The following is a 10,933-nucleotide window of genomic DNA, read 5'->3' on the forward strand; positions in this document are numbered from 1 at the left end:
AAAAGTTTTAAATGGAAAAAGAGGGGGGAAACGAAAGGGGAGAGTCTAAAATTTTGAGCGGAGAGGGGAGAACGCGAAAAAAATTGTATCGATTTTTTTGTCAAAACTCTCACTCCACCCCGTGTAAATATTGAACGGTCCCTTACATGCAGAAGTTTTTGACGGTTTTCTTATCGATGCTTGCAATGAACATCTGTATGCAGCTTATGTTTTTTGCTGGTTAGAGGGGACAGGAAGAAAGTTCGAGAAACGATTGCAGGAGCACAAAACTGAGGCGGAGTAAATTGGTGACAATATCAAAACTAAAAAAGCCGCCAAAGCCTCTCAAAGAAGATATGCATGCATCTTTAATCAATTGGTATACTTCCAACAGAAAAAAAGAACATGAAAGATCAAAATTAACATTTTCTTTGCGTTTCTATTCTCTTCTCAGCCGTGCAGTCTGAACTACATCTATAACCATGACAATTCTGTCAATTATGTGTGTCATTATGACGTGCTGTCTTCGCTTACTCGACGTTACCATGGCTACCACTGAGCCACCTACCCAATGTAATGCATGCTGTCAGGCCGGCATACCTGGCATCCCCGGTCAACATGGCCTCCAGGGGTCAAAAGGTGATGCCGGGGTCAAAGGTGAGAAGGGAGACTCCTCTGATATCGATCCCAGTATTATAAAAGGGATATCGGGACAGGATGGCCTCCCGGGATCTGAAGGAAGAACAGGAAGACCCGGCAAAACTGGACCTGCCGGCCCACCGGGCCAACCTGGAGAAAGAGGTGATAAAGGAGAGATTAGTGAGATTCCTAAAAGACGAAAGTCTGCATTTACGGCAGTTAACAGCCAGGACAAGGCTGTCAGCACAAACAACCCGTTGGGTGATTGGGACCACGTCGTCGTTAACAAGGGGAATGATTTCAATCAGACCACTGGAAAGTTTACCTGTCGTGTACCAGGAATATACGTATTCATGTTCAGTCTCTGCGACTGGGTGGATAATCCAATCGGACAACTCATGAAGAACGACGAGGCGCTTGTTGGTACATTCAGTGGTTTTACCAGCCATGATCAGACGACCAACGGTGCTTGCTGAGGGGGACCAAGTCTGGATCGGATTTGGAAATTCAGGAACTGTTAACAGTAATAATTGGAAATATACCACCTTCTCGGGATACTTGCTTTACGAAGAGTAACATTTTTACGACATTTAAATCATACTACGGTATATGCGCAACATTGTGACTGATGAACAGTAATAATTAAACGTGGTTGTTCGTACTAATCGGTGTAATTACCGCATAGTGATGAATTCGTGACTATTCCTAGCAAACACTTAATATAAACCTTCCGTATTCCTTTGTAGTGTGAAACATTTTTTCGACCCCTCCCCGTATCTTGGGTAGAAAATATTTATAACCCCCCTATTTTGGGTGTTAAAATATTATAACCCCCCTATATTAATTGGTCTAAAAATTCTATGACCCCCAGTATATTCATGACCCCCCTTCCGAAGAAAATGACAGCCCCCTTAGATGTAATACCCAAAGTATGCAAAATGGGCAAGTGGACTACGGAGAAGTCTAGTCTAGGGGAGGCATGGGGGCGGGGGCAAAATCAACCAATTTTGTACATTATTATGTTTTGATGAATCCAAGTGTGTGAAAATATTGGATCCAAAACATAATAATGATAAAATTTGATGTTTTACGCCCAATATTTATTGGTCTCGCTATGAGTTTTAAAACATTGGCCTCGACTACGTCTCGTCCAATATCATAACATTGCCGCAAAAAGTGGACATTTGTGTGATTTGGGGCTTTTGACTCTAAAGTGGTGTCAAACGGGGGGAGGGGGGGGGGGGTGGCATGAAAAATATTCTATACTATACATAATAATATTACACATAGCTTTAGATAAATTATGAATATCATGTACAGTATTCAGTCTGGCAAATAAAGGTGTCGAAGGTTCAAGAAAATGTGAATTCGTACAAAGACGCAATACGCTTTTGTTTGCTATGAACTAAATCTAAATTGCAATTATTACGATCGGCCTAAATTAAACTACAATACTGAATATGTGGGAGAACTAAGGTATTATAATTATAATGAAAACAACATTTGGCTTACTTCACTGAGTATGTTGATCTCCCTAGTCTCCCGTATATTGAATATGATTATTATAAATAAAATTATTGGAAATGGAAATGTTGGTAGCTCGCGGGTAGTAATCAGTTTCCCAGTCTGTAACACAGACTACCCACAAAATGGACACACTCCAAAATAATGATTGATTATACTTCCACTTACTGCTTCCCTTACTTGGGTTCCGTTAGTATCCTGGCATGCAGCTGCAACTGCTTCACCAGAGGAATCCAAGTGCCTCTCCGTTCCAGCCTTTATGCCTCATATATTATAACCACTAAGTGTTGTAGCTCAGGATCAAAGATGTAAACATGGTAAAGGAGATTATTATGATCACTTCGTAATGTAGCCAGAATCAAGGATATTAAGAAGGTATTATAATCACTTAGTACTGTAGCCAAGATCAAGGATGCGAAGGAGGTATAGGTATTATAATCACGTAGGGTTGTAGCTGAAGATCAATGATGTGAATGAGGAATTATAATCACTTAGCGTTGAAGCAAGGATCAAGGATGTGAAGGAGGTATTGTAATCACTTAGTGATGTAGCTGAAGATCGAGAATTTGAAGGCGGAATTATAATCACTTCGTGTTGTAGCTGAAGATCAAGGATGTGAAGGAGGTTTGTAATCACTTAGTGTTGTAGCAAGGATCAAGGATGTGAAGGAGGTATTGTAATCACTTAGTGATGTAGCTGAAGATCGAGAATTTGAAGGAGGAATTATAATCACTTCGTGTTGTAGCTGAGGATCAATGATGTGAAGGAGGTTTGTAATCACTTAGTGTTGTAGCAAGGATCAAGGATGTGAAGGAGGTATTATAATCACTTAGTGATGTAGCTGAAGATCAAGGATGTGTATTAGGAATTATAATCACTTAGGGCGCGTTCTCACTATGCCTGTTTGATACCAGGACGTGGACTCGATCCTACATCGAGTCCACTTCCAAGCATAGTGAGAACGCGAAATAAGTGGTCTCGATCCTACATCCAGGATGTAGCATCGAGACCACCTCATTGAGGTAGTCTCGTACCTAGGACGTGGTATCAAACAGCATAGTGAGAACGCGTTTACAAGTGGACTCGATTCACTTATACCGGAAATGCTCTATGCACGACCTTGATGGCCGGCGTTGTACTTGTACTATAGGCCTATACAATATACAGTCTACATTTTATAATTTTCCATTATAAGATTTAAACATATGCATTTTCAACTTTAAAAATTCATAGCTGGTATTCAACAAATTTCTACAGGCTTTATTTCATGCAGTAATTTACAAAATTTATTTTTTATGTGGAAAAAGCTCGGGGAAAGTGGCTATACACGGAAGTTCGTTTGAGATGCTTGCCGTAGTTTGATGAAAAGGCTGCATGCTTCTCGTGCAGTGTGAAAACAACGGCATCCCGGCAAGATACAGATTTTATCCAGTTTCAGAATTAAACAAAACGACTTTGAACTTCAAAAGGAATATTATTCAGGTGTAATATATTCGTTTTTGAGGTGTACATTTTGCTAGACTGAGTCAAAATTACCAATAGTATTTTTGATGGTGATTTAGAGGTTGTGTTGTGTGTAAATCGGCGTGCTTGACCAAAATCAAAAATAACAACCCGATGTATTTCTCTCATTTTACACGTATAGGCCTATTATATAAAATAATAGTTTTTAGAGCGTTTTATTTCAGATCTTTCCAAATTATACATATCACAAAATAACATATCCATAGATTGCAGAAATATATCAGGGGGCCTGGAAATAAAAAATGGTCTTTCAAAATTGATAGTTTGATTTGTGCTGTGAATTCGACTCAAAACATGCATTGCAACAGAATTTGTGACGTCATGCATTGATATTATAACATCCGGGTAAGTGGAGTCGATCCTACATCAGCATTTTGGTGTTAGTGAGAACGCGAAATCAATGTGGACTGAGTCCACTTGTATGTGGACTCGGACCTAGGTACGAGACCCCATGTCTGTAGTGAGAACACGACCTTAGTGTTGTAGCTGAGGATCAAGGATGTGAAAGCGGTTTGTATTCACTTAGTGTTGTATCAAGGACCAAGGATGTGAACGAGGCATTGTAATCACTTAGTGTTGTAGCAAGGATCAAGGATGTGAAGGAGGTATTATAATCACTTAGTGCTGTAGCTGAAGATCAAGGAAGTGAAGGCGGTTTGTAATCACTTAATGTTGTAGCTGAAGATCAAGGATGCGAAGGTGGTTGGTAATCACTTAGTGTTGTAGCTGAAGATCAAAGATGTGAAGGAGGAATTATAATCACTTTGCGTTGTAGCTGAAGATCAGGATGTGAAGGACGGATTATAACAACCTAGTGTTGTAGCAAGGATCATGGATGTGAAGGAGGAATTATAATCACTTAGTGTTATAGCAAGGGTCACGGATGCTAAGGCGGTATTAAAATCACTTAGTGTTATATATAGCTGAGGATCAAGGATGTGAGAAGGAGGTTTGTATTCACTTAGTGTTGTAGCAAGGATCAAGGATGTGAAGGAGGTATTGTAATCACTTAGAGTTGTAGCTGAAGATCAAGGATGTGAAGGAGGACTTGTAATCCCTTAGTGTTGTAGCTGAGGATCAAGGATGTGAAGGAGGTTTGTATTCACTTGTAGCAAGGATCAAGGATGTGAAGGAGATTTGTATTCACTTAGAGTTGTAGCTGAAGATCAAGGATGTGAAGGAAGAATTATAATCACTTAGTGTTGTAGCTGAAGATCAAGGATGTGAAGGAGGTTTGTATTTACTTAGTGCTGAAGATCAAGGATGCGAAGGTGGTTGGTAATCACTTAGTATTAAAGCTGAAGATCAAGGATGTGAAAGAGGAATTATAATCACTTAGTGTTGTAGCTGAAGATCAAGGATATGAAGGAGAATTTTCGTTTCTCAGCCGACTCCCTGCCAGAAACGTAATAATGAAATATTGAAAATTTTGACATAATAATAGTAATGACACATTCTGCAGACCCATGTTTTTGTACAAACGAAATCGAGTATTTTTACCCCCTCGCCCCTAAACGAAACTAGTTTCGTTTATAGGACGTCATCGATCTTTTGGTGTGATCACTTAGTGTTATACATGAGAAACAAGGATGTGAAGGAGGTTGGTAATCACTTAGTGTTGTAGCAAGGATCAAGAATGTGAAGGAGATATTGTAATCACTTAGTGTTGTAGCAAGGATCAAGAATGTGAAGGAGGAATTATAATCACTTGGTGTTGTAGCAAGGATCAAGGATGTGAAGGAGGTAATATAATCACTTAGTGTTGTAGCTGAGGATCAAGGATGTAAAGGAGGATTTATAATCACTTAGTGTTGGAGCTGAGGATCAAGGATGTGAAGGAGGTATTATAATCACTTAGTGTTGTAGCTGAAGTTCAAGGATGTGGAGGAGGAATTATAACCACCTAGTGTTGTAGCTGGAGATCAAGGATGTGAAGGAGGAATTATAATCATTTAGTATTGTAGCTGAAGATCAAGGATGTGAAGGAGGTATTATAATCACTTAGTATTGTAGCTGAAGATCAAGGAAGTGAAGGAGGTTTGTAATCACTTAGTGTTGTAGCAAGGATCAAGGATGTGAAGGTGGTTTGTATTCACTTAGTGTTGTAGCAAGGATCAAGGATGTGAAGGATGAATTATATCTCTTAGTGTTGTAGCTGAGGATCAAGGATGTGAAGGAAGAATTATCATCTCTTAGTGTTGTAGGAAGGATCAAGGATGTGAAGGAGGAATTATAATCACCTAGTGTTGTAGCTGAGGATCAAGGAGGTGAAGGAGGTTTGTATTCACTTAGTGTTGTAGCAAGGATCAAGGATGTGAAGGAGGTATTATAATCACTTAGTGCTATAGGTGAAGATCAAGGATGTGAAGGAGGAATTATAATCACTTAGTGTTGTAGCTGAGGATCAAGGATGTGAAGGAATAATTATAATAACTTCATGTTGTTGCTGAGGATCAAGGATGTGAAGGAGGTTTGCATTCACTTAGTGCTGAGGATCAAGGATGTGAAGGTGGTTGGTAATCACTTAGTGTTGTAGCTGAAGATCAAGGATGTGAAGGAGGTATTATAATCACTTAGTGTTGTAGCTGAAGATCAAGGATGTGAAGGAGGAAATTTAATCACTTAGTATTGTAGCTGAGAATCAAGGATGTGAAGGTGGTTGGTAATCACTTAGTGTTGTAGCTGAAGATCAAGGATGTGAAGGAGGTATTATAATCACTTAGTGTTGTAGCTGAAGATCAAGGATGTGAAGGAGGAAATTTAATCACTTAGTATTGTAGCTGAGGATCAAGGATATGAAGGAGGAATTATATTCACTTAGTATTGTAGCAAGGGTCAAGAATGTAGATGGAGGTTTTTTATAACCACTAGTGTTGTAGCTGAGGATCAAGGATGTAAAGGAGGTATTATAATCACTTAGTGTTGTAGCAAGGATCAAGAATGTAGATGATGTTTTATAATCACTAGTGTTGTAGCTGAGGATCAAAGATGTGAATAAGGTATTATAATCACTTAGTGTTGTAGCAAAGATCAAGGATGTGAAGCAGGAATTATATTCAATTAGTGTTGTAGCAAGGATCAAGGATGTAAAGGAGGCACTAATATAATCACATAGTATTGTAGCAAGAATCAAGGATGTGAAGGTTTTATAATTACTTAGCGTTGTAGCTGAGGATCAAGGATGTAAGGATCAAGAATGTAGATGAAGTTTAATCGCTTAGTGTTGTAGCAAGGATCAAGGATGTGAAGGAGGAATTATAATCACTAAGTGTTGTAGCTGAAGATCAAGGAAGTGAAGGCGGTTTGTAATCATTTAGTGTTGTAGCAAAGATCAAGGATGTGAAGGTGGTTTGTATTCACTTAGTGTTGTAGCAAGGATCAAGGATGTGAAGGTGGTTTGTATTCACTTAGTGTTGTAGCAAGGATCAAGGATGAATTATATCTCTTAGTGTTGTAGCTGAGGATCAAGGATGTGAAGGAGGAATTATCATCTGTTAGTGTTGTAGGAAGGATCAAGGATGTGAAGGAGGAATTATAATCACATAGTGTTGTAGCTGAGGATCAAGGATGTGAAGGAGGTTTGTATTCACTTAGTGTTGTAGGAAGGATCAAGGATGTGAAGAAGGTATTATAATCACTTAGTGTTATAGGTGAAGATCAAGGATGTGAAGGTCGAATTATAATCATAATTATAAAAATAAGCGCAGCAGAAACACGTTATTTAATGTTTCTACATGAATAAGCTTTATTAAAGTATCCAAAATAAAAAAACGGAATTGAAATCGGTCAATGCATTGTGATGTAGTGTCAATTTTAAGATGCTCGTAAATGGAATTAAAACCTGCCACAAAAGGCTATAATGACAAAATTGGCACATTTCGAGATTTTGAAGGTTTATTTGGACCCTTGCTTGAAAAAGCAGCGTTAATTTAAGTATCATAGGTTAAATGCCTATCTTTCCGTACTTCGTTAAAGAAAACAAAATTTAAAAATCTATCATTGAATAATTATAATAAATTAACCAAATATACTATTTTAGCAATTTCAGCCAATCTGCAGACAAATTAAAGGTGAAAAAATGACTAAGTTCAACTAATTAATATGCAAAATTGATGCCAATAGAAAACCGTACATGATATCAGGGTGCGGGTTTTTTTGCACACATATGTATACAAAGTTATTTCAATTGATAACAAAAAATACACAAAATTAATTAATTATGCAAATTAGCTAATTTAATTATGTATTCATGATATTATTATGTAAATTAGGTATGAGTAATTTTGGGTTTTTTCAATATTTAATGACAGTCTATTCATTCACCATAAATTTGTTAAGTATGAACCTGTTATGATATTGAATAAAGAAACTGCAGTTAATTACTTAAATATAATACAAAAAATACAAAGTTTGACATTTTGACGATGTCTGGAATAGAATTTTCATTTTTTTTCTGTAAACATGGTATGTGTCACCATTGCTCAAAGCTAAATCCGAAAAGTAAAAATAAAAATTCATTTGCAATGAGACTTTAAATTAACATTTTGTTATCTGGATTAACATGGGAAGACAAATGGTAAAAGGAACAGCCATTCTACTGTATCGCGTATACAAAAATAGTATGGCCTTGGACACACACAATGGCTTAGAGCTATTGTGGTTTGGAAAATTACTCCCTAAAAATATCTTTGATAATGTTTTGTTTTTAATTAGTTTTACTCAAGGCAAGGCAAGTGTTTCATTTGTTGTCGACGGAAATATTTTACATGCTAAGAAAGATTAATATTTCAGCTAAATGGTGGTAGGTCCCTTTATTTTAATAGGCATATATTTACTGATTTATGCGCGATCTTCAAAAATCCATTAAAACAGGCAGTAGCTCTTAAACAAAAAAATATTTAATTTTTGCGGACCCGTTGGTAGCCTCGGAAAGTCTTCACACACCTTATATTAAAATTTCAAACAATTTGGATAAATGAAGTATATGAGGAAATTAATTTTTTGACATAGATGTTTTCTAAAATTGGTCAACTTTGAAGCGCACGCTTTTCAATTCACTGTTATGCTTGCATGCACAGTGTGGCAGAATTATTGTGCATCCACTGTGACATACCTATTAGTATTGTAGTAAGGCTAGCTTCAGACTTAGCGGTTAGTCCAATATATGTTTCATGATGTGAATTGTCAAGTCGAGTTACCGTCGCCTGGTAAATTATACTGGAAGCTAAACAATTGCCTTGGAGGGGACAGTCAAGTTTCACTTTACAGTTGCAAGTCAAGAAGCATCTCTTTACGCTCGGTGATCGCTTAGCTCACCGTCGCCACTTCAGCGGCGTGAGCATTCCGTGCATCATAATCAGTTTCCAGTGATAAGCATAATTCTGACGAGTGTAGGTCGGCTTCGGCTGGCTTGCATGAAACAATATTGTAAATAATGCTTTAATAAATCACCAAGTCTATTTTAAATGTATTCCAGCTCCCTTCTTGGTTGAGCACTTTACTGTGGATGATTTACCTTACTTGGATTTATTTATATATATATATAATTATGCTTCATTTATAGAAGCCACCAATTACAGAAGTTATAGGAGTCGAGGTAAAACTTATTGATTGACCCTTGTAGATCAAAGTGCAACTTTTGAAATGGCATATTTTCTTACGTAATGAGCCATTGTGTCCAAACGTAAAGTGACATTGTCAATTGGACCAGGTCTGTAAACAAAATAAGCTACCAATAACTTTTTATAATATTTTACTTTTGTAAAACAATTTCAATTTAAGTCTTATGGAGGAACTTATAACTTGCCTTCCCTTGACTATATAGAAAACAAGAAAAAACTACAGGACACTCCAGTGTAAAGTTAAAAATGCATTGTATTTATTTCATATACAAAATAAATATCATACATTAAAATATAAGTCTTGTGACTGTAGTTTTAAACCTACTGCTGTACTATTAAAATCATCTGTTGCTTTCAAAGCTATATTCCACATCCAATGCATTGTATTTATTTCGTATACATGTATAAATATCATACATTAAAATATAAGTCTAGGACTGTGGTTTTAAACCTACTACTGTACTATTAAAATCATAATTTGCTTTCAAAGATTATATCGTAAATGTTTGCCTAATAGCACACATAGGCTCCTTTGCCTTGGGTTAAATTTCATGTACATAATAGAGAGCTCCCTCCTCTGAAAATCCCAACAAGAAATTAAGGGTACGTGCCCTTATTTGCTGGTGGGATTTTTACAAGAGGGCACCTTTAATTTGTACCTAAAATTTCAGTTATGTCAAGGGAGCCGATAGCGCCTTTAGTCGAATCTTTACGGTATACCACATAATCAAAACATTAAAAATTCATTGTATTTATTTCACATACAAATATAAATATCATACATTAAAATAGAGGTCTTGCAGTTTTAAACCTACTACTGTACTATTACATTCACAATTTGCTTTCAAAGCTTACATGTATATATACCACATAATCAAAAATATTAAAAATACACTGTATTTATTTCAAATACAAATATTTCAAATACAAATATATAAGTCTAGGACTGTTGTCTACCTACCACTGTACTATTAAAATAACAATTTGCTTTCAAAGCTTAATCACATAATCAAAACATTTTACAATGTTATATTGAGACCAGAATGTGATTTACAAACAACAACAACAACAACAACAACAACAACAACAACAACAACAACAACAACAACAACAAATATTTATACAACGCCAATCTTCAAAATTCAATTGTTCAAAGGCGCTGATTAGTACAAGGAACTTATACGATGTCCTCATTCACAAACTGATACTATCTGTCCATCGTATAAGACTATTACCGTACGGCAGCGTGGTGAAGGAATATTACACAGTCAAGAATAGGCTGTCATTTTTTTATTCGGATCCCTCCCAGGCTCCCAAAACATCAAAAGCGTTGTACGTATACTTACTTAAGACTGTCCTTTTTCACATTAAACCAGACAAAGTAGGGCCAACTTGCCTAGAAATGGTCAAATTTTGGCAAGAAATATCTCTGTGTAATTCTATGGAAGTCCCATATCACATCGTTATCGGCGATCATGTTTTTTTTCTTCTGAAGTTTGGCTGGTACCCACCAGCGTCATGCACGTGACGTGACACAGCTAAAATAATCAACCGGAAATCGGGGATCATTAAAACATCAACAAATTTCAAAACACAAAAATCAGTAAACTTAATGGCGAGCGGTCCGAATTTTGAGCCATACAAGT

Source organism: Amphiura filiformis, chromosome 17 (genome assembly GCF_039555335.1).
Source record: "Amphiura filiformis chromosome 17, Afil_fr2py, whole genome shotgun sequence".
In the NCBI taxonomy this organism is placed as follows: Eukaryota; Metazoa; Echinodermata; class Ophiuroidea; order Amphilepidida; family Amphiuridae; genus Amphiura; species Amphiura filiformis.